The 26,319-nt window shown below is 32.8% G+C and overlaps 1 protein-coding gene across 39 annotated transcripts in view; it reads left to right on the top strand.

The window, feature by feature from the left end:
* PTPRD (protein tyrosine phosphatase receptor type D) overlaps positions 1-26,319 on the top strand; it is a 1,934,582-nt gene that overhangs the window by 1,323,209 nt on the left and 585,054 nt on the right. For all 39 annotated transcript variants that reach the window (XM_036238646.1, XM_036238649.1, XM_036238671.1 and 36 more), the window contains one exon: positions 11,142-11,180. The gene's annotated coding sequence lies outside the window, so the exon portion shown is untranslated. The remainder of the gene's footprint in view (positions 1-11,141; positions 11,181-26,319) is intronic.

Genomic DNA, 26,319 nt, shown 5'->3' with positions numbered 1-26,319 from the left:
AGGTTAAGCAATTTAGAAAATTTTAAAAATAACAAAATAAATTTTTTAAAAACCCGGTAAGGGTAAGGGACAGAGCTGGAATCCAAACCTTCTCCTAACAACCAAGCTCTTCCAAGTATAGCACATTGTATGTGCAGAAAATGCCACGTCCTTTAAATCATATCTATTTTTTTCCCTAGTATTCACTTCCCACCCCTGTTTATGCATATCTTTTCAGAGCATCACCCAGAGGTAGAGAACATTGCCTAAATCTGGGTGGCATAGGGGAGGGGCATTCACTATGTCTCCATTTCCCAGCCTCATAATCATTTTTACTTCACGACTGCCTGTTTCATCCATTTCAGCTTATTAAAAACAAGTCCTCTCTGCTTTTGTAGAATGCTCTTTTTATTGTTGGGAATGAAATATCTTTTAACAGTTCAAAGGCAGCCTGGTGCGATGCTGGGAGCTGCGTCAGCACAGAGACAGCCAGGCCGCATCATGAAAAGCAATTGCAGTTTTGAGAAGCAGCAGCTATTTGCAATCCTCCTTTCAAAAAGATCACTTTCAGAATGTGGCATTGGTGAAAATGGATGCAGTCATCATTTTCAGTGGTTTTGTTGGGCTGTGGCAGCTGGGGACTCTCTTTTCTCATCTCCTACAACCCACAGACCCTCACACAAAACAGGAGGTAAAAATGCCATTGTCCTTAAAATAAAACCCTGCTGTGCAGCTACATATTGTAAGACTTTTTTTTTTTTTATGGGGGTGGGGGGAGGGAAGCTTTTTGTAAGGGAAAGACGATCACAGTTCAACTAAAAACTCACCAGATGTGGAAAAATGGGTGTTTTTCCTTAATAAATATAAAGGAATGAAAAAATTTTGGTAGGACCAATCAGCACCGTTCCATTTAGTAAAATGTCCCATTTCCACTTTTCTGTTTCTACCCTCCTCTGGCCTTGCTCAAATGCCAGCTTCTCCAGGAATCCTTCTCCCATCCCTTCTGTGAGACTTATTTTTTTCTCTCTCTCTTTCACTTAACTCCTAATATGTTTTTATTTGAGTACTTTGTCTGGCATCTCCTTTCTATTTATACACTATTTGTACTCTGATTACCTTGTGCACATATTTTGTCTTCTTAACTTAGTCTGTGAACACCTTTAGAAATTTACACTATTATTGATTCATATATCCATGAAACAAATGTAAGTAGGCAGTCTACTAGGTGCCAAGTATCATCTAAAGGCTAAAAATACGATCATAATAATTAGTTCCTTTCCACGAGAATCTTACATTCAAAAAAAAAAAAAAAGAATTTTACATTCAAGTATGGGAGACATATAAGCATGTATATAAATTGCAGTCGAAGGTATGCGGTATGCATATTTAATCTACTTTATAACCTTCTAAACAGTTTAGTACCTCGAATGAATGAATAAATGTTGGTTCCACTTTTAAACAACAGTAAAGGCCCAAAAGAGAAACAAGAAATAAAAACTGGTAGGGAATCTGAAAAACAATGATGCACTGTGACTCTCGGTAGCCCAGAACAACCATTCCTACAAGCTTTAGCCCTGAATATTTCTTTATCAGCTATTTCTGCTATGCATGGAATAATTTAAGCATTAAAAACAATCCTAGAGAGACAGCCAGGTAGAGTACAAAAAACATAGCCTTAGAGTCAGAAGAAATAGTACATACAAAAAAACATAATATTAGGCAGTCTGTGATAAGTGCAGACTGAGGATGCAGTTATTAAATGCTACAGGAAACAATAAATCTGACACTATTCAGGAGGAACTTTATGGGATAGGCATACTTACTAGAGAATAAGAAAAGGGCAAAAACATCTGGAGAAAAGTTCGAGCATGGGACATGTGATCCAAAGGCAGAAAGACAGACCATGGAACATCTGGTGTTTCTTCGATTTCATGGTTGACGATTGAATTACTGCCAGGTAATATTCTGATGCTAAACAGTAAAATGCCATGTACATTCTTTTATATGTTACTTAAAATATTTTCTTCTGTTGGCTGGTTCCTACATCTTGATATTTTTATTTTAATTTCTTAGGTTCCTGATCCCACACTGTCTTCGTTCCCTTTCCATTTTCATAACGGATCAATTTATCTTTGTAGAACATCTTCCTCTATCTAACCTCAAATGTTAGTATTCTCTAGGGTACAATTCTTGTCTTTGCATTTGAACTGTCAAAAAAATCACCACCTGAAATCATACTATCACCCTTCAATTCAGCATTCAGTTCAGTTCTACCAAGATTGTTGTCTAATCTCTATTATCAATTCAACCATTTTCTCCCCAAACTCTACTTCTATTTTACTAGTCTCAAGTAGTACATTTACTTATTGATGTATACCGTTAAATCAGACTTAGCCAACCACCTGTTCCTTACATTTTCATTCCATCAAGAGATTAATCATCATCAGAACTCAGCCACTTGAATACATTTTAGGACTTAACAACCTTTTCCTACAAAACAGGTTCCCCCATCAAATTCCTCATATCCACCAATTGCATCATCATTCTCCCTATCTCCTCAGTTTATAATATCAGGCATATTTGATTCCTCCTCTTTCTATTTCCATATCTAGTCACTGGGGTTGACTACTCTTAAAGTCTTCTTTTATAATCTAAATCTAAATATAAATATAAAAATATATTTTGTTGAGCAAAAGTAATCAGACACAAAAAAGTATTTATTGCCATGCCATCTCTCCCCCTTTGCCACCTTCATTCAGCCCTTGTCACCTCAGGTAGAGGCCTTTCAATAGTTTAAAATTTTCTACATTTCTAGTCTCTAGTCTCTCCTAAGGAGTCAGCACTTTTAATCTGATTACTTTTGTTAAAACACATGTTTAATAAACCCAGCATTCTTATATTTACTAACTTGTCACTGGCCAATAGAAATAAATGCAAGTCACAGATGTGAGCTATGTATATAATTTAAGTTTTCTGGTAACCACATTACAAAATGTAAAAAGAAACAGGTAAAATTAATTTTAATAATAACACCACATTTAACTCAATCTGTCCCAAATATTATAATTTAAATATCTAATGATTAGTAATTAATATTAATGAGACATTTTTTTTTTTTTTTATACTGAGTCTTTGACACCATACAGCTCAGTTCAGACCAGCCACAGTTGAGGTGTTCAAAAGCCATTTGTGGCTAGTGCTACCGTATTGGACAACGCAGTTCTATAATATACTTTGTACCTCCCATTTCCATTCTTTGCACCTGTTCTTTCCCTTATATCCCTCCTCATTTCAGCATAATTAGATCCTGATAACATCTCAAGTCTCTCTCACCTTAAGTTTTAACTCTACTGGATAGATTTTCCACACCACCACAGCAGCACGACTTCATCTCATAAGAGGCGTTAGCTATACTATGCAGCTGCCATGTCCTCTGTTTTACTTTATGTAATTAATGCATGAGAACCACACGCCGGCCAGATTGTCAGTATCTTGAGGGCTGACACTTCTCTCTGTTCCTCATATCACTTAGCAGAGGGCCTTTTGTAAAGAAAACAGTAAATATTTGTTGGTGGAGTGATGATAGTATGGAATTATAATCAAAATGTATAAGTAGACTTTACTAATCCACAATCTTACATTATTTACCAGTTAGCTGCAATACCACACTATACTATCACTATCGCTAATTTCATTATGAGGTTAACTTTATAGGTTTTAGTAAAGATTTATTTTTTTATTCTTGTTTTAGAAGAATAAATGAATTATCAGAAATATAAGAATAACAAACACTAAATGGAAAATCTAATGAAACTAGTATAATTTTGGCTTTCTGATTTATTTGTATATGAAGTGATAAGAATATTGTTGTATGAAAAATAGTAAGTATAATAATATTATGGAAAAGATAATTCAGTGAGCTCCAACAGATATTGTCTGATTATCTTATCAGTATGGAGAAATTCTCAGAAACAAATTTAGAAGATTTAATTTAAAAAATGTTGGAAAAAATGATTTGATAAGGGATCTCCAACATCAATTTGTGACAGGGAAGTTTTATACAATTACTTCATGGACATGTTTAAAGGTGGTGGGAAATGCTTTATCACAGAATAATAGATGCGATAGTGGGTTATATGTTTACAAACACAAGGAGCACTTGATGAGATTTCACACAAAGAATTGCCATTTAAGGTACTGAGTCCTGGTGTAGAGGGTGAAGAAACCGAATATGGTTTATAACCAGTATCATGAGGGATTTGTTTATGTTACTATCATTTTATATAATGTATAAACTGTCAGTGAGTCAAATGGTGGTTAGTTTAACACATTATAAAAGTATAGGGTAAGTTTTAAAAACAGATTTTATATAAATTATAAAAAAAGTGGAACTTGTACTTAAAGACACTCAGACTCCACTATCACTAAACATGGTATTTTCCCTTCAGGCCTATTAATTCCCTATTTACAACCCATATCACCTTCGTGAAATTTGATGAGATTTTTCAGATGTATTCTAATTTTATTGAGAGCTTTTGAAGCTTGAAGCTTTCAAGGTAGAAATATATAGTACAATGACTGGCATTAAGGAAACTAATTTAGTTGAAAGTCACATATCAGCTCTTAAAATTATACTATAATCTTCCTGCTAATAAGACTGATGCTAAAGTCCAAAACTTGTAATATTTATGAGAGTACTTTAGAAAAATAGTTTTTTTTTAACTCAGTTTTTTTTGAACACATGGATAACTGCAAAGAAAATCAGAATTTTTGTATACTGTGCATATGCATTTGTAAAGATATGTTTTCTATGTAGTATCTATTATCAAATGGATTAAACCTAGCTTGCAAATACGTGTGTGTGTGTGTGTGTGTGTGTGTGTGTGTGTGTGTATTTTTTCTTCTTATCATTAAGGGTATTATTAATTTAAATACAGACAAAGAGTGCCAGGAGGGGAAGCAAATTCCATTTTGGTTGACAGTTATGTTTGGTTAAGTCCAACTGGAAAATTGGAGGGTGTGGGTCATAAATGGGCTGGACAAGATGGATGACGTATGCCAGAGGCTATGCAAGGAAGCTGAGGTACAACCTGAAATGGGGATGGAAAGAACACTAAATATAGCTGGTGTCAAAAGCCTAGGATAGAGAGTGGAGTATCCAGTCAGGAAGAAAAGTTATAACTGAGAAAAAGAAATAGATATTCAAGCAGATGAAAACCAAACAAGCAGAAGGAGACAAGGCTCTGGAAGGGGAGATGCCTTCCTAGAATGTCAATCAAAGCTTGCTTGTTTTTTGTTTGTTTGTTTGTTTGGTTTGGTTATTTGGTTTTGCTTTTGTTTTGTTTTGGCTGATTGGGCTAAAATATGTTTGTTGAAGAGCTTGGCTTAAAGAAAAGAAGATTGGAACATGGGGTAGTTAGAGAATGAGAAAACTACAAATAAGCCTATTATAGCTCTTATTAAAATACAGTAGTTCGAATTTCAGAAATCTAATTACTAAATAAATCTATTGAGTCCTGTAAATGCTCTACAGCACTAAAGTCAATGCAGAAAACTAGCAAATGCATTTAGAAAAGACATAGGAACAAACAACCAAAAAATCAAGAGCAGTAATCAGCTTCAGGATTAAGCGGTGAAAAACCCCCACCAGTACAGGCAGTAATAAAATGTAGACAAAGAAAACCGAAGAGTCTTAACAGGAAACCGGACTCAATGACTGGTTTGATATAAAATATTTAGGGGGAAAAAAGGACAGTTCCCTAAACTGTTGACTTGGTAATAGAGTTGATTTTTATTAGACAATAGTCTTCATCATCATCATTATCATACAGCTCTCAGTCACCGTATCATGGCTATAAAGCTTCTCATAATCTATGATCTAACCAATACCTCCCCTCCCACTCCTCTCATATGTCCTTTTCTGGCACATATGTGCTTTTCAAACACTAACATTTACTCCTATGTCAGAGCCTTTGCACCTATATGCCCTATCTAGAGGTCTGTACCCCTTCCTCTTGAAATGGCTATTCTCTTTTATTCAAGTGTCTGCTCAAGTTATCACCCTTCAACAAGATTTTCCTGACTTCCCTGTCCAGTATTGCACAACACTGCCCATACAGTCCCACTTTATTTTGTTTCATTTTCTTAGTGACACTTGGTTCTATGTGAAATTATCCACCCATCTACTTGTCTTATCTGTCTATTTAGATACCTTAGCTGTTTGTTAACTGTTACCCATTAGTATATAATTTCTATCAGAGAAGAAACCTTGACTATTTTTCTTCAAACTGTAATTCCTAGTGTCTAGAACTCATGGTAGATGCCAAAAAATATGTGTATTGAATAAATGAATGAATGAGTTGAATATTAAATGCTAAATAAAATCTATTGTATTTTTTAAAACTCACAACAGCTCTGAAAGATAAATATCATTTTCTTTTTACATCTATTTTACTGAAAAGAAGACTAACATTTTTCAGAGATTAGATGACCTGCCCAAGATCAGATTGCAAATTTATATGCCTATGAAGCTAATTTTTTACCCCACTACAATATATTTCTTACTGATAGGACAGAGTCGCATAAGATAGTGAAGAGGTTATAAAGCACTATAGCAATGTAAAATATTTTCAGTTCTCATAATTGGTATGGCACATTTATTATCAGCTAGTTTACAAGTCTTTGAAGCTACATGAATTTCTAATTTTCTAGTTCTTATCATGGAATAAGTATACCTAAGTCAGAGTCTAGAGAAGTCTATATCTACTCAATAATACCCTTTAGATTACATTTGTGATTAGCTGCTGATCTCAAAGAAGTCCATTCTATGTAATGATGTCAACACCAGGACAAAGCCTTAGGGCCCTGGTTTATGGAAAATCTTACACAAAGATGGTAATGTAGATTTATTCTTATCTTAACATTAACTACACCAAAAAGTCCTCTCTCTTAGAGTAATATGGCAAAAAAAAAAAAAAAAAAATTAGTAACACTAGTTCACTCTTTTGGGGTAATAAAGAAAAAACATGTTCACACAGTCTCAAGGAAAAGAGAAAGTAAAATTTAATTGACATAACAACAAATAAAAATATATAAATGTAAAAAATCCAAAAATTTTTATGTGACTAATAGCAATAAACTAAATGCAACATTGATTCAAAGTTGAATGAAAATGGCATAATAAAAAAATTAAACATAAAACTAAACTTGTTTAAATTTATTTATCTACTTATAATCATTTTTGCATCCTGGTAAACTAAGAAAGCTATTTAACTTTTTCTTGGGTTTAGGATAAATCTTGATTTATGTTAATTTGGGAAATGTTAAAGTCATCATTGGTCTTCTTAATCAAATCTTTGTCTTTATAGTTAATAATCTTATAATATGTAGGAGATTATTGCAATTGATTTTACCAAATACATGTGCTCTAGTAACTATTGCAAAATACATGAGCATTTCAGAAACTAACAAATACAAATAAAAAATGTGAAAAGCTTTTCAACCCAAATGGTAACCAATGAAACATATATTAAAACAATAAAAGATTCAATTGACTAATAAGTAAAAAATAAAAAATGACAATATCCACTATTGGCTTCAGTGTGAGAAAGGAAGCACCTTATATCTAGATGGAAGGAGTGCTTACTATTCTAACCTTTTGGTGTACAATTTAGCAATAGGTATTATAATTTTTATAATTTGATATGCATATGTAGGCTTGACTGAGTACAGCAATTCATCCTAATAAAATAATCATGGTTCATGCAAATATATAGCCATAAGAATAATTATCATAGGTTTGGACTGCTTCTACAAGAATAAAGAATGGACCATAGCCTTTTCAATGTGTCTAACAAATCATTTTTCATCAATAAGATTATAGAATTCAAAATAAGCAGTACTTTAAAACCTGGTAGGAACACAACTCATATCATTTAAAAAATATTCATGGAAAAGTAAGTAAAAAATAAGAGTGACATGCTGCTAGTAGTGAACTTATAAATTATATATTAGTACATAGAAAAGAGATGGTGTAACTATATAATAAAAAGTCAATAGCATCTCTTAGTGATGGGATTATAAATGACTATTTTTAGTGTTTTTTTGTCAATTTTCAACAGTGAATATTATTTTGTAAAAGGGAAAATATATATTGTTTGAAAAGAAAAATAAAAACTAAAGTTATGATTAATAATTATGACTAATGATTTAATCTTGATTGAAGATGAGATAAAGAAAAAATGAGCAGTAACAGAATAACGAAGAAAAAAGTAAATTAGAAAATAAGAAAAGCAACTAAGTACAAAGAGAGGAATGGGAGAAATGGAAGAACCACATTCAGAATTGTCCAAGCAAAGCGCCATAAGCAGATACTAGACTTTTCTTTTTTATTGTGTATGTCAAAAATTCACATTCAGTAAAGTTTACAAAATGTACAAATGCCTGTTTCTTTCATTAATTTTATTTAATCAATATTTGAAGAATTGATATATCTTTCCAGTCTGTACTCAAGACTTGGAAAATTCTAATTGAAATTAAATTCAGTACACAAATCAAAATCATTGAATATCAGCTGCCACTGTGGTGTCCCATTATTACTATTGTAGTGCAGGTCTATAGTACTTTGCACTAACAAGGCATTTTTGTGCACTCAATCCTATTTATTCTCACCAAAATCCTGGGGAGTTATTTGTATCATTTCCATTTTACAGATGAAGAAACAAAAGTTCAGCAGGTTACAGAACTCTCCAACATCCCAGCTCTGCTCAAAGCAAATGAAAACTAACAAAACTAAATCTATCATAGATTAATCTCAAATTAAGTATTATTTTGAAGAACACCATTCATATCGGCCATGAAATTTTTGTATTGATTCTCCTCTTATAATAATAAGTTATAATTTAAAAATTGTTCGTTCTGTTTCTATGATTGACTTCTATGATTATGTAAGAGCTGCCGATTATAGAGCATCACAGTGCAGAATGTCCAGCTACCTTCCACAAATCGTACCACAGTTTTTTCTACATTTCATGCACATATTGCAAAGAATGTTCAAGTTCTGCAAATTATTTTGACTTATTTTTGAGAATTTTAGCAAAGCTCTATTTCTTTCTTTTAATTTGATTTAAAAAGTATGTATGTGACAAAAGATATATCAAGATTATTTAAGAGATGTACTTTAGGTGTGATGATTGCAAACACCTATTATATAAATAATTAGACATCCATGAACTTTTGAAGATAATTTCAAGATTAAACTGGAGGCAGATTAGGTTCATTTACTAAAGTATAATTATTTTGTTTCCTATCTATTCTGTGGAATTTTAGACATAAAATTTAGAAAGTAGCCTCTAAGGAGCATAAGAAATAATTAAAATTAGCTTCTTACTCATAGAACTTCTCATCACCCTCATTTTGGTTATTTGGGGGTGAGAAGAAGGGTGTAAACATCTAAGCAGATAAGCCATTTAGCATCCTGACTCCAGGCTCCTTTGTGTATTCCCATTCAATGACTTTTGCCTCCATTCCATGAAAGCCACACACTCTCATCCATATGCAGTAGTTTTGTAGCTAACGTTTTCTCTTAGTTCTAGAAACCTTTACCCAACTTAACATTTTCATTTGGCTGTCTCACAGGCATTTCACAAATAGTATATCCAAAATATAACTCTACTTATTCCCTTCAAATTTTAATGTGTTTCCATTGTTCACTATCTCAGGAAATGACAGTACTATACATCTAATTGCTCAAGCCAAAAAGCTGCTCATCATCCTTGATTCTTTTCTCTGTTCTATGTTTATATCCAGTGTCTCAGCAAGACTTTTCTTTGTACCTCCTAACTCAGTTATGAATCAACCCAACATCCTCCACCTCCACTGTCAATATGGTAGTTAGTCCAAGCCTTCTTAAAGAATTTCATTTCTGCATGTACCCACCCTCTCCCCAAACTGGTCATTACACAGCAACCAGATAATCTTTTAAAACAAAAATTACAACAATAAAAACCTCCGTTAAATTCTCAATAGTCTAACCATGCATTTTATGTCCTACATTAAATATATATTTCACATGCTTCTACTGTTTTTTAGAGGTTTTTAAAGGTATTATTAACATATACTGTGCATATCAAAACATTCAATTTGAAGTGTTTTGACATATGTACATACCTGTAAAGCCATCACCACAATCAAGATAAAAAACATATCCATCAACTCCAAAAGTTTACTTATGGCCTTTTTAATGTCTCCCTCCTCCCTCCCCAACTCATGTCCACAGATAACCACAGATCTGCTTTATGTCACTCAAAATCAGTTGAGGTTTTCTAGAAATTTATGGAAATGGATTAATATATCCCCTTCTCTCACAGAGAGTTTAAATTGATTTCTTCAGTCTTACTTTTATAAAAAGAAAACAAAAACAAAAACAGGGTGAGCCAGTTCAATGCAAGTCACTGGGAAAATGCCAGCATGGTTGTCCAGTTTTAGAATGGCTTATAAAATTTTTGAAACGCTACAATGTTTTCATGGACTTGATCTTTTTATACTCTAATTTAAAAATATATTAATAATAAATTTATATTTTAATTAAAATTTTAATAAAACCTTTTTCTGCACCCAATTTAGAAATTCAGATGTGTCTCTCTTTTAACATTATCAACACAGTTTGGGAGATTGTGTTTTTCTAGAGACACTGCGATGTTAGTTAAAGCAACTAAGTAAGCTTTGTGTGTATTTACCAAAGAACCAAATCATAACAGTGCAAAGAATTCTTTACAATGTAAGAAATATATCATTGTGTAAGATTTGTTCAAAGACTTCAAACAGAACTTTTAAATTTAAATGTGTTAATTATGTTATTTCAAATTGCATACAACTTTAACTATAAAGTATACTGAATTAATATTCTAAACTATCATTCTTATTCCCGGAATAATCATAACGTTTTGTTTCTTGTTTCTTTTAAAGGGAACATTTTCAAATTGCTTTTTTACAACAGTGATTATGAAGAGAAATGCCAAAATATAATTAATCTCACTTCTTTTTGGAATTTGACATTTTTTACTAGTTAAGTAATATAAACATGCATTACCTAAATGAGCAGTTTTTTTTAATAGCATCATTTCACAACATTTTAATTGTTGTCACATTTCTTCTTTGTATAGGGAGACGTGTGGTGAACAACTCTGGGATCTAAAGAACAGGTAAGATTTAAAACATGCTTGGGTTTTTTGTTGTTGTTAGTCTTTCAATTTTGTTTTGTTTTATTACCTAATACTACTTTTTACTACTATAGGTCGTAGCTTCTGGGAAAAGTGTTAACAATTTTATTATGAAGCATGAGGGATACAAGTGGACTTATAACACTTTCAGATTATATGGAGCTTTAAAAATCTACATGAATTTTCTGTATGTGGTAGGCAAACATAAAGATATTACAGATGGAGTGAAATTTCAAGTTCAAAATAATGAGAATGTTTTAATTGTCGAGAATGATTATGAATGTATAGCATGACTTTTTACAAGGTAATTTTTTTTACAAAATGTACATTGCTATAGTTGTCTTACTCTTACCTCAGAGGAATGGGTAAGTGAGTGGTTTGACTTGATTCCTCAAACTTCCTTCATATAGAACCATGACTCAGCACCACAGAATCTGAGCAATGTAAGATACACCCCCAATATCAAAATGAGATGTGTTGGGATGATGATGGGAGATCCTTCAGGTAATAACAGAGTAGGAAAGAGAACAGGCAGAATAATGGTCAAAAAGAAAAGAAATGAGTAAGGGTAGATTTAAAAATGATAAGAAGGAAGAAAGCAGATTACCATAATAGTAAGGAGAGTGAACAAATATATTACATATGCTTCATTGTCAACATTTGGATGAAAGGAAATAGAACAAATTAAGAATAGAGAGTGGAAACTAAAGGGAGATAGAGACAGACTGTGTAATAGGTTGTACTTGAAAGAAAGACAGAAAGAAAAGAGTAAGTGGTGAAAGATAGAAGAGAATTCCATTTAAAATTTTTGCTACTTATTTGACAATTTAGTTAGTTGAAACTAGAACTTAAATGGTATAAAACATAGAAATATTGAATATTTTTTTATCTATTTTATTGAAGAAGAAAAAATTCTATCATTGTCCAATTATTTGATGTTCCTGTGAAACTTGCTTTATGCTCAATTTAAACCATGGCTTAAATGGAGAAAATGTTTTTTGATATCTTGCAAGTTTTTTTACAAGTGTTCTAATCTGCTCTACTCTTGAAATCACTTGACTTCTAAAAATGGGAAAATCACGCATTTAGAAAGATGAAATAAATTTCTAAAATGCATTGCTAATCTAGAGAAAGCATATGTTAAATAATTTATATTTATAGTCAGAAGAGTTCAAATTACTCCTCCATTCAGGGACACAAAGCCCTAGATTTACCCTGTAGTTATTCTGTAATCTGTATTTGCAGGCAAAGAAAAGGTTGACAGCGGTGCTAATCTCAATGCAATGTACAGATTTACGAAGGACCGCTGGAGAATTGACAGTTTTTCTATTCCAATGCATAAATGATAAAGATTCAGCAAAGTAACTTTCTTTTTATTAGCATAGAGATAGAAGTAAGTAAAAATTCATTTTTAGCAGAACTTGAGAAGTGTGGCTTTAGGTTAATGGTTATTGCTATTGTTTTTATTATTTTGGTGGCTGTTAAGTGTTAATCATTTATCATCATAGTGAAAAGTTTCTTCTTGATAGTTGATGTATCTTGTGGAAAATGTTTTGGTTATTTATTGTCCATCATGTATAAAGCTATCACTGATAGTTTTGTAACTGTAGAGCAGAGTTCAATGGTGGTGAAGTAGAGAGTGGCCACTGCCTCCGACTTCAAAATACTTGGTGAAATTCCAACACCATCATTAAGATCCACTTAATCACCCTGGACTTCAATGATTTCATTTTCAAACAAGGATAATACCACCTACTCATAGGATTGCTATAACATTTGAACAAGTTACCAGTCTGAAAGAATTTGCAACTTGATTATCATTAGCAATTCATGTAACTGGTGAGTCTTGGGTTCTAGCCCTAGAGGTTCTTGTCTAAAATTCCATGAGCTGCACAGATGACTTTGCAGGATTATTGTAGATGTTTGTACTTGTAATTCAACTTTCTCATTTAAAAAAGTTATTGGGGCATGAATCAACTTATCTTTTAAAAAACTTTAGTCATCATCTTCATGGCTCTATATCTGGAGTTCAGAAGTCCCTCAGCCTCATAAAAATCTTCACCTGCTGTCTAGTGCCTTACATCTCTCTAGTAGAGTAAAGATAGGGCCCTCCCCCCTATTTTAGTAGCTCTGGGCTAGGTGGTTACATACATTATTTCATATACTCCTCACATTAATCATATAAAGAAAATTTGATTGTCCCCATTTCCAAATGATTCTCAGAAAAGCTGAGTAACATGACTGATATCATCTAGCTACAAAAGGAAAGGAGCTAGAATTGGGACCCAGAACTTTTTCCATAGCTTATGCATATTACGAAATGCCCTGTTGCCTTTCTTAATGAAATATAATATTTTAATACAAATATTTATAGTATTATCGCAATGATTTTATCCACATTGGTGTAGACAAATCTTTAATGGAAAAAAGAAGGGAGATTGAAAGTGATTGTTAGTTCCCAAGGTGGGTGAGGACTACTGGCAGGGTAAGTAGTAACACAGTTTCACTAACTCAGTGTTGTGCCTTGGACAAGCTCTATGGAAAGGCATTAGTAAGTATTACAAAGTAAAACTCTACAACTCTTTTCTACTGGATCAATTGACTGCAGAGTCAACATCAAATTATCTTGCATGTGCCTTTAAGATCCAACTCAGCTGCATTCCTACAATAGTTCAGCAGAAAGAAGTCCCAGATCTTATATTTCTTTATACTTATTGGCATTCCTCTCCTCCGTAAGAAAAATACCCCAAAGATCCTCTTTTCTTTATGGCCCTGCTTTTCTGCTGTTGGTGTGAAATGTGGTTCATCTGAGTTAGTCTAAGTATACTAGCTGAAGTCAGGGGAGAGGATTATTATTATGTCCAAATGTATATTGAACACTCCCTTTGAGACATCAGCCTCTCGAACTTCCATAAGGAAAAAAAAAACTGCTAGAAAAAAATAAAAATGAGGCTCCTGTATAACTGATTAATTGTTTAACAATTAACAATTTTAAACAATTATTTAAAAAATAATTGTTTTAATTAACTTCATTAAAATAACCTGTTTTATTTTTTAGACAATTTATCCTAAATAGATTATTGAACAAAATCAACAAATAATACTTTCAGCTCCTTCACACATACATATATATATATACACTTATATACATGTACACACAGACTATAACAAGGTATTGTCCCCTCTTTAATAAAATATTCTATATTTTATATATTTTTTAGAATAAGCAATGTTGAAAAAGTGATTTTGGTGAAAAGTTGAAATGATTAAGCCATAAATATGTTGTGACATTTCTAAATTTTAAATAATCTACGCCTATGAAAACACTGTGTTTTAAGTAGTCATCATCTTGCTTCATAAGCGAGAGACCGACTGTGTTTAGAAATACGCTTTAATTGTGCTGATACCACAATACAGATTTCTCTTTCCTCAGATTGTCTCCAGTATAAACATATTGCTTGATAAAGATGACAGTAAAGTTAACTTGATTGCTAGGCAGCTGTATTGTTGTCATCATAGATAAACACACTTGTTTCCTCTTTGGAGTATTCCTGGTAAGGCATTTCTGGACGAGTATAATGTTTTCTTTTGAGCTGATTATAATCTTATTCATTCTAAGTAAGTGTGTAGGTATTCTTTATACTTTTGTAAGACTAGAATTAATGCATAGAAAAGTTCAGAGGGAAAAGCTGAGCTACTGTATGGTATATTTCAGGGCATGATTAGAAACAGGGATGCTATTATTGAGAAACATTTGGAGTCTTGCACAAGATGAAGAATCTAAATTGTGCAACATAAGCACATTTCCATCTAGATCGTGAGAACTAAGTGTTATCTTGGGATCATGGAGGAGTTTTATTTGTAATATCAACTTTGCTCATGAAACTCAAATAAATAATTCCAGGAAGAACTGAGGTAATAGCAATGGACCAAACAGTTGTTTATTTTGTATGTTATCTTTTTATTTCCAAAGAGAGTTATTCTCTTGTGAGTCTTACTTAGAGCTTACAATTTACTTGCTATAGAAAAATGTTCATTATCAGCAGCGACTACTGAGTATGAGGATCAGAAGGCATCAAGAGGCTAAAAGTGTAACAGCCTAGAAGAGTTTAGGAGTGAGGAAACACACAAAGTGCAATCTCATAATGAGGCTCGTTAAACTACAAAATATACCTAAGAAGGATTCATGTAACCTAGAAACCCTGGCTTGTACATTGACACCTTCAGACTACTGGAGTGTTTTTTTTTTTTTTTTTTTTTGAAGGAAAGGAAAGGTTGAATTAGTTAGACCCCAGTAGTGGAACTGGTGCTGGCAATGACACCTTTACCACCACTATGAAAAAACACAGTGGATACCTCCGGTGCTGGTTACATCCAGCCATTCTCTGAATTTTGATGTCTGTTTGGGTACCTGGCTCAGGGCAGTTGGACAATGAATTAACTGACTCCAATGCTACATGCAATACAGCAGAGAAAGGAAGAGAAGGAGGCTTGTTGCTTGTGCCCTTTAGGGCAAGGGAGAAAAAACATAATTCATTATACAGACTGTTACCAAATATAGGAGAGAGTAAGGATCCTTCCATGTTCAAAGACTATTATTAGTTCTGTCTTGTGAGCAATCACTTCTCTGCTGTCATCAGTGATCAACGATAGAATACAACAATGGTGGTGCAACAATACATGGTACTCTCACGGCATATTTATTGTCCCCATTACCTTGAGAGTGGTTTCCAAGATTAATTCAAGTGTCAGTGGCCCCATATATTAATTACTGCTGCAGAAGCTCTTTATAATACATCGGAGTTTTGTCATTCTTTTGTTACTTTGATTTGAAGTCTCTAAAGCCTCAGAAATTGAAAACAACAAGTGAACATAAGAACTGGCAAGTTTTCATATATAATTGTATTAACTTATTATTATTATTATTATCATTATTATTAATATCTGCACTATCTGCATTCCTCTCTTTAACTTTCTTTCTGCCCCTGTTAATATGGTTTGTTCTGTTTATTTTTTTATTCAAGAAATTTAGACATTCAAAAAACTTTGCTGAAAACTTCATCTAAGACACTGCCCAACTCTCTAATATAGATTTGACATAGTAGATGTTTGACAATGTGGGCTAGTGGATAGTGAATGCAAAGACAGGTCACAGTTTGCACTTCAACAGCACTTATACTAAAACTGGAGCCATACGTAGAAGGTTAGTATGGCAAAAGCAAGTCACAGATTTCCTTTTAGCATTTCCGAGTTTTATAAAATTTTGTGGTTTTACTCTTTTACTTGATGTTACAATATGTAATGGCAATATGTATCTGGCATCCTCACATGCCAGATAATGGTGATTTCTTATCCCGAATGGCAGAATGACAAAAATATGTATATAGGGCATTAAACTTTAATTGATGGAGCTTGATAACAATGTCAAATTATGGTATAAATCTGCTTTCTTTAAATATCTGCTTACATTAGAACAGTCATTAGACATTGTAAATAGTTTACCCATATCTGTGTGTGAAAAGAACCTGTTTGATGTTTTTAGCCAGATATATTAGAAATCACCTACTTCCTTGAGTGCATGGATTTATCTTTTTTGTTGTAATCTCAAATACTGTGAATAATGCTTAGCTCATGGTGCCCCTTCAATATGCATTGGGAAAATGTATTAGTTTTTTGTGCTGTGTAACAAACTACCACAAACTCAGTGTCTAAAACAATAGATATTTATTACCTCATAATTTCTATGGGCAGGTGTAGGCATGGCTTAATCGGGTCTTCTGCAAGGACGTAATCATTATGTCAGCCAGGGTTTAGTTCTCATCTGGAAACTCAGCTGGTGATAGATGCACTTCTAAGTTCACTCAGGTTGTTGGCAAAATCCATTTTCTTGTGACCATTAAGAGTGAGAGCTCTGTCTTCTTGCAGCTAATTGACTGGAGGTTTCCTTCAGCAACCATAGGCTGCCTGAAGTATGTTGCCTCATGACCCTCACCAAAAGCCTTTCATGACATGACGCCTTACTTCTCTAAAGCCAGCGAGGGAGAAATAGAGCCTTTAACACCAATCTGACAGCAAGATAGAGTCTTATATAACATAGTATAATTAAAAGAGTAAAATTTTATCATCTTTGCAAAATCCTATTGGTTAAAAACATGTCATAGGCCCTGTTCAAACACAAAGGGACAGAATTATATAAGAATATAGATACTAGGAGAAAGAGACACCGGAAAGAACTTTCAAGTCTGTCTGTGGGTATTATTATAAAAACCAGTATCAAGAGCAGTCCTGACATCCCACCTTTGGACCAGAATTTCAAATCGCCTTAGAGAACAAAACATGTTAGTTCGGTCTTAATAAAGAAAATGTAAAATATCCATAGAATTGTCACTACACTAGATTTATGAAAGCACCATATCTACAGCATTTTCCATTATAAGAGGCTGAAACTTCAGGGCACAGGAATGTATTCTTAGCTACTTCAACAATGAACAGAATGGGAACCTCTTTCCGTGCTGAGTGCATTGCAGTTTCAGGACTTTGAATAACACAGTTTGTTCTTAATGCACACCTCATTTGCCTACTATTGTTTGGCCTGTAAAAACCACCGAGGTGATTATATACTATGTAATTATATGCTGCAGTTATTACCATTTTACCATCTATTAATCTGTAGGTCTGTTTTCTCACATAAGCATTTAATTCTATAATATTTAAATCAAAGCTCCAGGCTTACTATTCTTCCAGGAAGTGAGAATAATAGATGAATTATAAGCTATTGCCCCCATGGAACGGTGTATTGAGACATGTGAGATGATGTAACATTGAATCAGCCACATCTGGTGATCCTTGAAAAACTCCCTACCTTCATATCTTCCTGGACTTCAAAGACAGATACTATTTCTGAGTGCCTCTGCAGACCATAATTGCCACTTTCTACTTAAGAGAAGCAATTTCTAAGGTAACCAGATAGACCCTCCATAGCAATTTATAACTAGGGCCGTCTAAATCATGAGCATACTACATGTGAACCCTATTTCAAGGGAGATTATTTTCCCATACTAAAATAATAAAACCAATGAAATGTAAAATAATTGGTTTACTATGTTGTTTTTTGGGGATACCCTTTTTGTCTGTTATGTAATAAACCCATGACATCTTCAGCCTACTATTTAACCTTGTCACATGTAACAGTGATCATGTGACAATCCAAGGTGTATGTATCAGTCAGGGTCCTATCAGAACACTGATGGCACATTTAAAAAGGGTTGAAAACAGTTTAATAAAGTGACCATTTACAGAGGGATAGACAGGGTTAAAGGATAGTGAAGCATCCTGGGCTAACTAAAACTAGAAGCTACTTTCATGCCTTGGCTTAATAGAACCTAGGGTTATCAGAACCTAGAAAGATCTGTGTTGTTTAAGAGGGTGACCCAAGAATAACCTGATCCTAAGTAAAGAAAAGCAACGTATGATGACATATGCTCTAGCAGGTAGAAAAGGGAAGTAAATATCGTAACTCCTCATTTATTTTACATTCTAACATTCTGTAGCTACCTCTCATTGCCTGAACCAACTAGAAGCTATAAAGCAAGAAAGCCTGGCTGATGCCTTCCATAAATGTTGAGCTCATTAGCACAGAGCAAGGGGGTGAAGATTAAAGAATAAATCAGCAGGTATTAGCAGGGATTATCCTATAACATGTCAGTGTACTATATCAGAACTCAAAAATAATTGCGAATAGCTTTGTCCCATTTTTATTAAAATTTCAACTTAGCTCATGATCTGATTTCTATCAGTTTCTTCCTTTTATGTCTTGGGAATATTGGTCAAAGATATATTGAATCTGTTGCTCTCTAAGAATTGCCTCAATCATATATTTCATTTATTGATATTCTGACCTCTTTTCAGAAATTATGGCACTTCCTGAAGGGCTTGTGGAAATATTGATTATTCTTCTAACCACTGATAACTTGAGTTTCCCCCAGGGCCATTCCTAACAATTTCCATCTTCTTACAGACTGGCCAATTTTAGGACACATCTGTAACTCCAAATCTTTAAAGGAAAGCCCAGGAATTACCCACGATGCCTTCACACAGGTTGCAAGTTAACATAAAATTTTCACAACTCCTTGAGGGAAGGCTAGCCAAAATCTGGAGAGAATTTCTGAAGGTTGCCATAAATTATAGCTTATTATCTAGTACTTTTACAATCTGCCTTTATCTCTCTATGCAAGAAAAAAAAAAGTGATACCTAGATAAAATTGGCACATACATTACACAATGAAATCCTTCAATTTTATCAATGGAGAGAGTAATATATGCTATATTTAAATTAGATTAACTCTAATCCAAATCATCATTCAACTTGTTTTCATTTTTAGGCACTCATACAAATTTCTACAAACATTTCCACTTTTTTCTTCATGCCAGTCAACTTATCTTAATAAATCATTTCTCCATTCCATTTTCAAATAGAAAGTTATCACTGACATTTGTTGATCATTTCGACATTAATATTAAGATTGTAAGAGCGATGCAACCCAAAATTTCAATTCAATTGGACTTAAGTCTAGCCTTTGTATTACTTAAGACAAGTCAATTTTTATTTTTAATTTTCTCATTTTTTATTCTGATGATATTCCTGGCAATCTTTTGTTGTGGTTTTGATATGGTAGATATAAATAGTGTTTTGTACATGTCAAACAAAATATTGAGAATAATGAAAAATAATTCTGAAATGGCTGTTAGGTGAACGAGAAAATTATTTGTAGTTTTATAGTATGTTCTACTATATTCATAAGCATTAGCTTAATTTTATGGATTTTTTTTTGGTGTTTTAACTTTAAAATTGATGATTTTGGTTTTTTTGTTTTTCTTTTTGTTTTTGTTTTTGTTTTTTTTCCTGACAGCAGCATAACAAAGACTACTTTGGTTCCTCACTAAATTACAATTATATAATTATATAATTTAAGATTTTTCCCTTTAAGTACAATGTTGTAAAATTTATCTTAAGCAAAACTTTTTTTTTATATTTTACATCACATGATACTTACTTTATTAATATTATGGTAGAAGAGAGGGAAAAATGAGATTTTGTATAGTTAAAAATGTTATGATAATATAGCATTTTTGAAAATTATATAAACAGCAATTCCAAACATATTATTAATGTGACTAGTTAATAATCTTTGCAAGATTTCAAAACTCATGTTAAATAATGATTGGACTATTTTAACTCAGAATTTTGCCATTTGATTTCTTTATGTTTCTTCCCTCATCAAAACCAGAGGCTAATGCTATAACAGATACAAAGTTTATATCCTCCCTTTTTCCATAGAATTGCCTGATTGGAGATTCTAGAATACATTCTTACTAAGTATTGAAAGGGAAAAGGCACGGTTTACTTAACAATCCATCATGGATTGTAGGTTTCTTAGCTAAAACATAGGATAAGTAGGAATCCAAAATAGTTAAAAATGTTAAAAGATATTATTTTGTAACCTTGTCTTTCATTTATTATATTTTCATGTGTGTTTTCCTCAAGCACAATAATATGAAGAGAGAGAAAATGATCCAAAAGGGGTAAAAATGATCAGTAAATGTCGACAAAATACTGGAATATGGAAAGCAGATAAATTAGCAAAATAGAGAAATCTGAGACCTACGTGCCAGTAACTTAGATAATTATGACATGTGCCAATTCATTCCTATAACTCTGAAAACCTATAAAAACCTTAGAACTTGAACTTACTACATATATGAGTGTAAAGAAAAGTGCTTAACACTGAAAATCAAAAGGATTGTCTGAAAGTCTCTAGAATGTGCTTAGGTCACCAAATTCCTTCCCATATTCATGTATAGCTAGGGGACCACATCTCTCCCTTTCTCACAAGGGAAAAGAGAGGTACAAAACTTTAGAGAAATTGAATTCAAATCAAGGATATCAAAACAAAGAAGGCTGGAGATGAGCCACTGTTCAGTGACTATGAAAAAAGAAACTCAAATATCTTTCCTAGACACCAGAGTATCAGAATAAGGAATAAGATTGGCGTATTCTTTGGAAAAACTTAATGATCTTTGAAAAAATACCCATGTATAACAATGTATAGGGGTTTTTATTCCAAAGTAAAGCCACCTCATTACCCATCAGCCTATTATAATGCCTGTGACCATATATACATTGACATCTAACTTCTCATAAAAACTTCTTATGGCACCAGATAGTCAATGACGCCCATATAAATAAGGAAAAGTTTCAATATAAACAGCAATAAAACAAAGATATAAGATACAAATCATAAAAAAGACAATCCAAGAAAATTAAAGGATCTTTGATATTTAAAATATCATTATAGATAGACAAAAATGCAAAAAGAAGGATGAAAGAGTTGAGAAAACCTCCTAGAAAAATTATCGAAAGAAAAAATGGTAGTCGATAATAAAATATGTTTTTAATTAGGGAATTAATCCAAAATATCCAATATCTAACTAAAATAACTTCCATAAAGGGAGACCATATAGACTCTAAAGAATGACAATAGAAAAGATATAGCAAAAGAAATTTTTTCTAGAACCGAAGGACATGGTTCTCCAGTTTGAAAGGATCCAAGGACTGTTCAACATATGGATTTTTAAAAAGACCTACTCTAATGTACATTATGGGGAAATTATGGAACAAACAAGTTAAAGATTTTAAAACAAAGGAGTGTAGGCGGCAGAGAGGGCAATGGTGATCACAGGTCACATACTGAGGAATGGGGATAAAGATAGCATTGTAGTTCTCAGAATCACATCGAATAACTTAGAAGCTAAAAATAAAAACCTTAAAACTTTCAGAGAGAAAAACATTTCCAACTTAAAATTTTGTATCCATCCAAACTACTAATAAACTGTGAAGCTGTAATAAAAGCAATTTCCAACAGGTAAATATTTTAGAAATTACTTTCTGTCTACTCTTTCATAAGGAACAACTGGAGGATATGCTTAAGCAAACTTGGGAGTAAACCACATAAAATGAAACACAGATCAAAGAAATAAGAGACTCAGCATAGGAAAGAGATGAAAGGAAGCCTCCAAGAAAATAGCTATACAATGACATCTAAAACAAGTCCAGTTTAGAGTAGGAGAATAAAGGCATGAATGATTATAAGAAGGAAAGGGACTTGACAGAAATGTTGTAGCCATTTCTGAATATTTGAAAAGAAATACTATTATGTCTATTGGATCTTTTTAGAAGTAAAATAAGGCCAAGCACATAAAAAAGCTAAGAAACATTTTTAAATTAGTCAGGGACTTGTTCAAAATACATTCACATAATATACACATTTCTTCTTCCTTAGATTTTAGTATTTGTAGAGGCTTTGGAGGGTGGTAGAGATTAGACTCTCCCTTTTCCTCCTCTACCCTGAGCTATCTTAGGAGCTCTCAGTTAAAACAAAATAGCTTATTCTGGGAAAATATCAAGTGGTTGAGGGTGGATGAGTAGAGCTAAAAAGGTCTATTGGAATTAAATCTTGAATTTTCCTAAGACACATTACCATATATTTCTATGTGTACCTCTACTCCCAAACTTACCCATAATTTAAAATAAAAATTAATTTATCTATTTCTTTTTTCTGAATTCATGTGGTTGGGAATACATGCTTTCTTAATTTTATGCTTTAAAACAACCATGAAGTCAGCAGTGGTTATCATTAGATTAACTTACTTTTTTCTTATGATAAATAAACAAATCATTAAATTTTATAAGTAGTCAGTCAGCTTCCTCTATGTCAGCTTGCTACAGGCCAGGATAGAGAAAGAGAAGACCATTAGGTTTACTTGTGTACTTTTCCCTTGCTGTTGTAAAAGCAGATATTACCCACCAATCTTTCAAAAACTCATTTCTCTCCTTTTTATCTTCTAGACAAGTACAGCCTAATTAAACTCTTTTTCTGCTATATAAAAAAAAAAAGACATTGAAAAAAGTTTAGGATATTTAAACCTAAATTAATTGTACTACTGATTCCTTACTATAATAAAGCATAAAACAATTTTTTAAATATCAAGAAAATTGATTTAAAATATCAGTAGCGCTCCCTAAAATTATTATTAGACCAGCAAGCAGATGCTTACATAATGTATTTCCCAATTTTGGAGTAAAAATAAAAAGTATATCATGTGAATAAATATGGTAATTGAAGCACAGTGGGAATTGCAAATTTCGAGTTCAATCACCATTTTAACAAGAAGAAGCCACTTACTAAGATAGAACGCCAATCAGTGACTTCAGAATACCATTACCTTTTAAAATTTAATTCATAAAGACCAAGGGAATGGATGACTCTTGCTTTGTCTATTCTCACATAAAGTTCCTTTTAAAAAATTGTGTGTTTTGATCATTCTTGCAAAGAACAAGAAGTATAAGAAGAAAAAGAGAGGAGGAGGAGGAGTATCCAAATTTATCAATTATGCATCATTATATTTGCTCTCATAGCCTTTTTATTGTAGGGGGACCTATAATGATAGATTCAGACTTTAATGTTGAGAATCATATTACAATTATCAATTGGATATACCTCCAGTCTTTAATTCGACAGTGAAATTCATGTGCTTCAGACATGAAAATGAAAGACGTCTTCATTGAATCAGTTGTACTATGCTTCATTCTAAACCAGAGAGCAGTCATCTTCTGGTTCATTGATGCATTTCTCTCTATGGATATTAAAAGTTATTTAATTTATGAGCAGGATAAAACATCCGGGTTACTCAGATAGAAGCCCCCAAAAGTTATCTGATAAACAGAATTTCAGAGCTCCATATTTCCCAGATAATCATTGAATCTATGGCTTTATTTTTCTACAGCAAGGAATACAACTTAGTGAAGCTAGTTAACTGGTCTAGAATAGTAGCCTAGCTACTGAGAGGTCTGAATTTTCCTTCCAGACTACCCAGTTATGATAATAAATTTTGATTTGCTCTGCTGAGAAGAAAAGGTATCTCTCATTTAAGAAAGTCATGGTTATAGCCAATGAAGCTTGCTAAAAGAATTAAAGAATAATAAAGTGAACTTTATGAAAAGGTGCCTTTGGGAGCAATTTAATCATCCTATATAGCTGAGAACAGCAGAAATTTTCTACTGGTCCTTCTTATACTTAGTTTTTTATAGAATAAATTTTTACCAGAAAGATTGGAGGAATGTAATTATAGCCAGCATTTTAAACGATCTGTTAATATTGGGTGGCTTACAGATTAATTTGATACCTCCTTGTTTTATTCATCAATTATTTCAGGCATGATCTTCCTTTAATTTCAATAATAAATATTTTTCATTTAGTACCTACTGTGTTCCATGCTACTTTCACTTACAAATGATTTTTCTTGTTCTTACAACAGCCAACCAAAGTAGTTGCCATTGTATCTTCACTTTATAAAGGAAGAAATTGGAACTCACACCAAGCTTTCCACTTCTTCTTTATTGTTTAAAACGTCTAGTAATGAACTGAGAAGATAGAAAGTAGTCAATACATTTTGGTAGTTGGCTCATTATTAAAGTCCCCTAGTTAGTTGAACTTGCTTCCATTTTAACAAATGGAGACAGACTGTAGCCATAACAAAACTATTTGAATCTTTCCTTCTGAAGGTCCACTCAAAATATATGCACTGGAGGGCATAAAGAGAGTGTGTCTAATGAAGGAATGGATGATTCCAGCAAATTATGCTATGGTCTGTAATGAGTTTAACACCTGGAAAATAATGCAAATGGCACTAAAAATGAGCTCATTTTTGGCTTCCACGTGCCTTGTTCAATTGAACAAAACATGCATTAAAAATAAGCCCATTTTTTTTTGTCTTATATGCACATGTGTTTTGAATCTGAGCTATGGCTCAATTTAGCACACTTACTCAGAAAGAGTAATTTCATTAACTTGTTTCTCTCTTCTTGGTCCACTATGAGATGAGTCTTATGGGCTCCAGGGTAAGTTTGAATTTTAATTCTACCTCTGTGCACAGGCCGTTTTGCCTTCTGTCTCCTAATTTGCAGTGTATTTATATCATCCAAACATAAATTTACTCTCTCCCTAGCACTTTTTACCTTTTTAAAAATAAGAATGATCCATATGACTAAAGAATGTCATGACTAAGGAAAGGAAACATTTGGGAAGAATTAAATGAGATGCAGTCATTCCGGGCCTTGATCATCTTACCCAATAAGAGCCAAGTAAGAGAATAGTCACAGAGGGTTACATGCCAAAAGTTTAGAATTCCAGAGTGGTTAGAACGGAAAGGTGATTTAAAATTGTCATGGTTATATAGCCCCGACAAGACTCATATTTAAATGGTTAAAATTTAGAAGGAAGATGAGGATTTAAGGTTTTTATTTTATATTATAATTTAAAATATTTCATCTGTTGCCTAAAAATATCTTAAAGCTTTTTGTGGCATATTTTTAAATTTTAAAATGGAATAAGATAATTTGGATGCTTCCTAAATTACAAATTACACAGATAAGAATAATACTGAATGCCAAACATATAATAATTTGGAGAGTTTTGGATGACAATGTCAGTTTACCTTAAATTCTTTTAAAGAATAAAACAATGATATGTAAAGGGTCAGAGTTTTACAAACACATGGAGATCTCTTTAAAGAAGGAATATAAAGTTCACACATACTCAGTATTGGTCTTTGCAATGTAGAAAATGCTGATGACATGATGAAATAATTCCAGAAGTGGGGACTATCTGTTTAAGTGTACAGTAGTCATAAGACCACAAAGTGGATAGCTTGTTTGAAAAGTTACAAAATCACCTGAAGGATTTCATTGATTTATTATCTTGTCTCTACATGTTATAATGTGATTAGACATTTAGAGATTGTGATTTTTCTGATTTTAATTGTAGAGATAAATTGTGAATAATCATGGTAAGAGAAGATTCTTTTACCAGCTATCACAGGCCCATTCAAAAACACATGCTAGTTAAGGAGATCTAGTTAAGGGGATTCAGTTTGAAGGAGCAAGTAGTCTACCAAAGTTCTTGCCAAAGGTTATCTCAAAGCCCAGCTGAGTCTGTCACCCTCATTTTATTATCCATTGCTAAAGGTACCCCCAACCAGAGTCAAATAGATGACTGTTTAGTTG

This window comes from Rousettus aegyptiacus, unplaced genomic scaffold, assembly GCF_014176215.1.
Source record: "Rousettus aegyptiacus isolate mRouAeg1 unplaced genomic scaffold, mRouAeg1.p scaffold_m13_p_3, whole genome shotgun sequence".
Classification (NCBI taxonomy): Eukaryota; Metazoa; Chordata; class Mammalia; order Chiroptera; family Pteropodidae; genus Rousettus; species Rousettus aegyptiacus.
The sequence above is the reverse complement of the archived record's forward strand: the minus strand, read 5'-3'. Positions and strand labels throughout refer to the sequence as shown.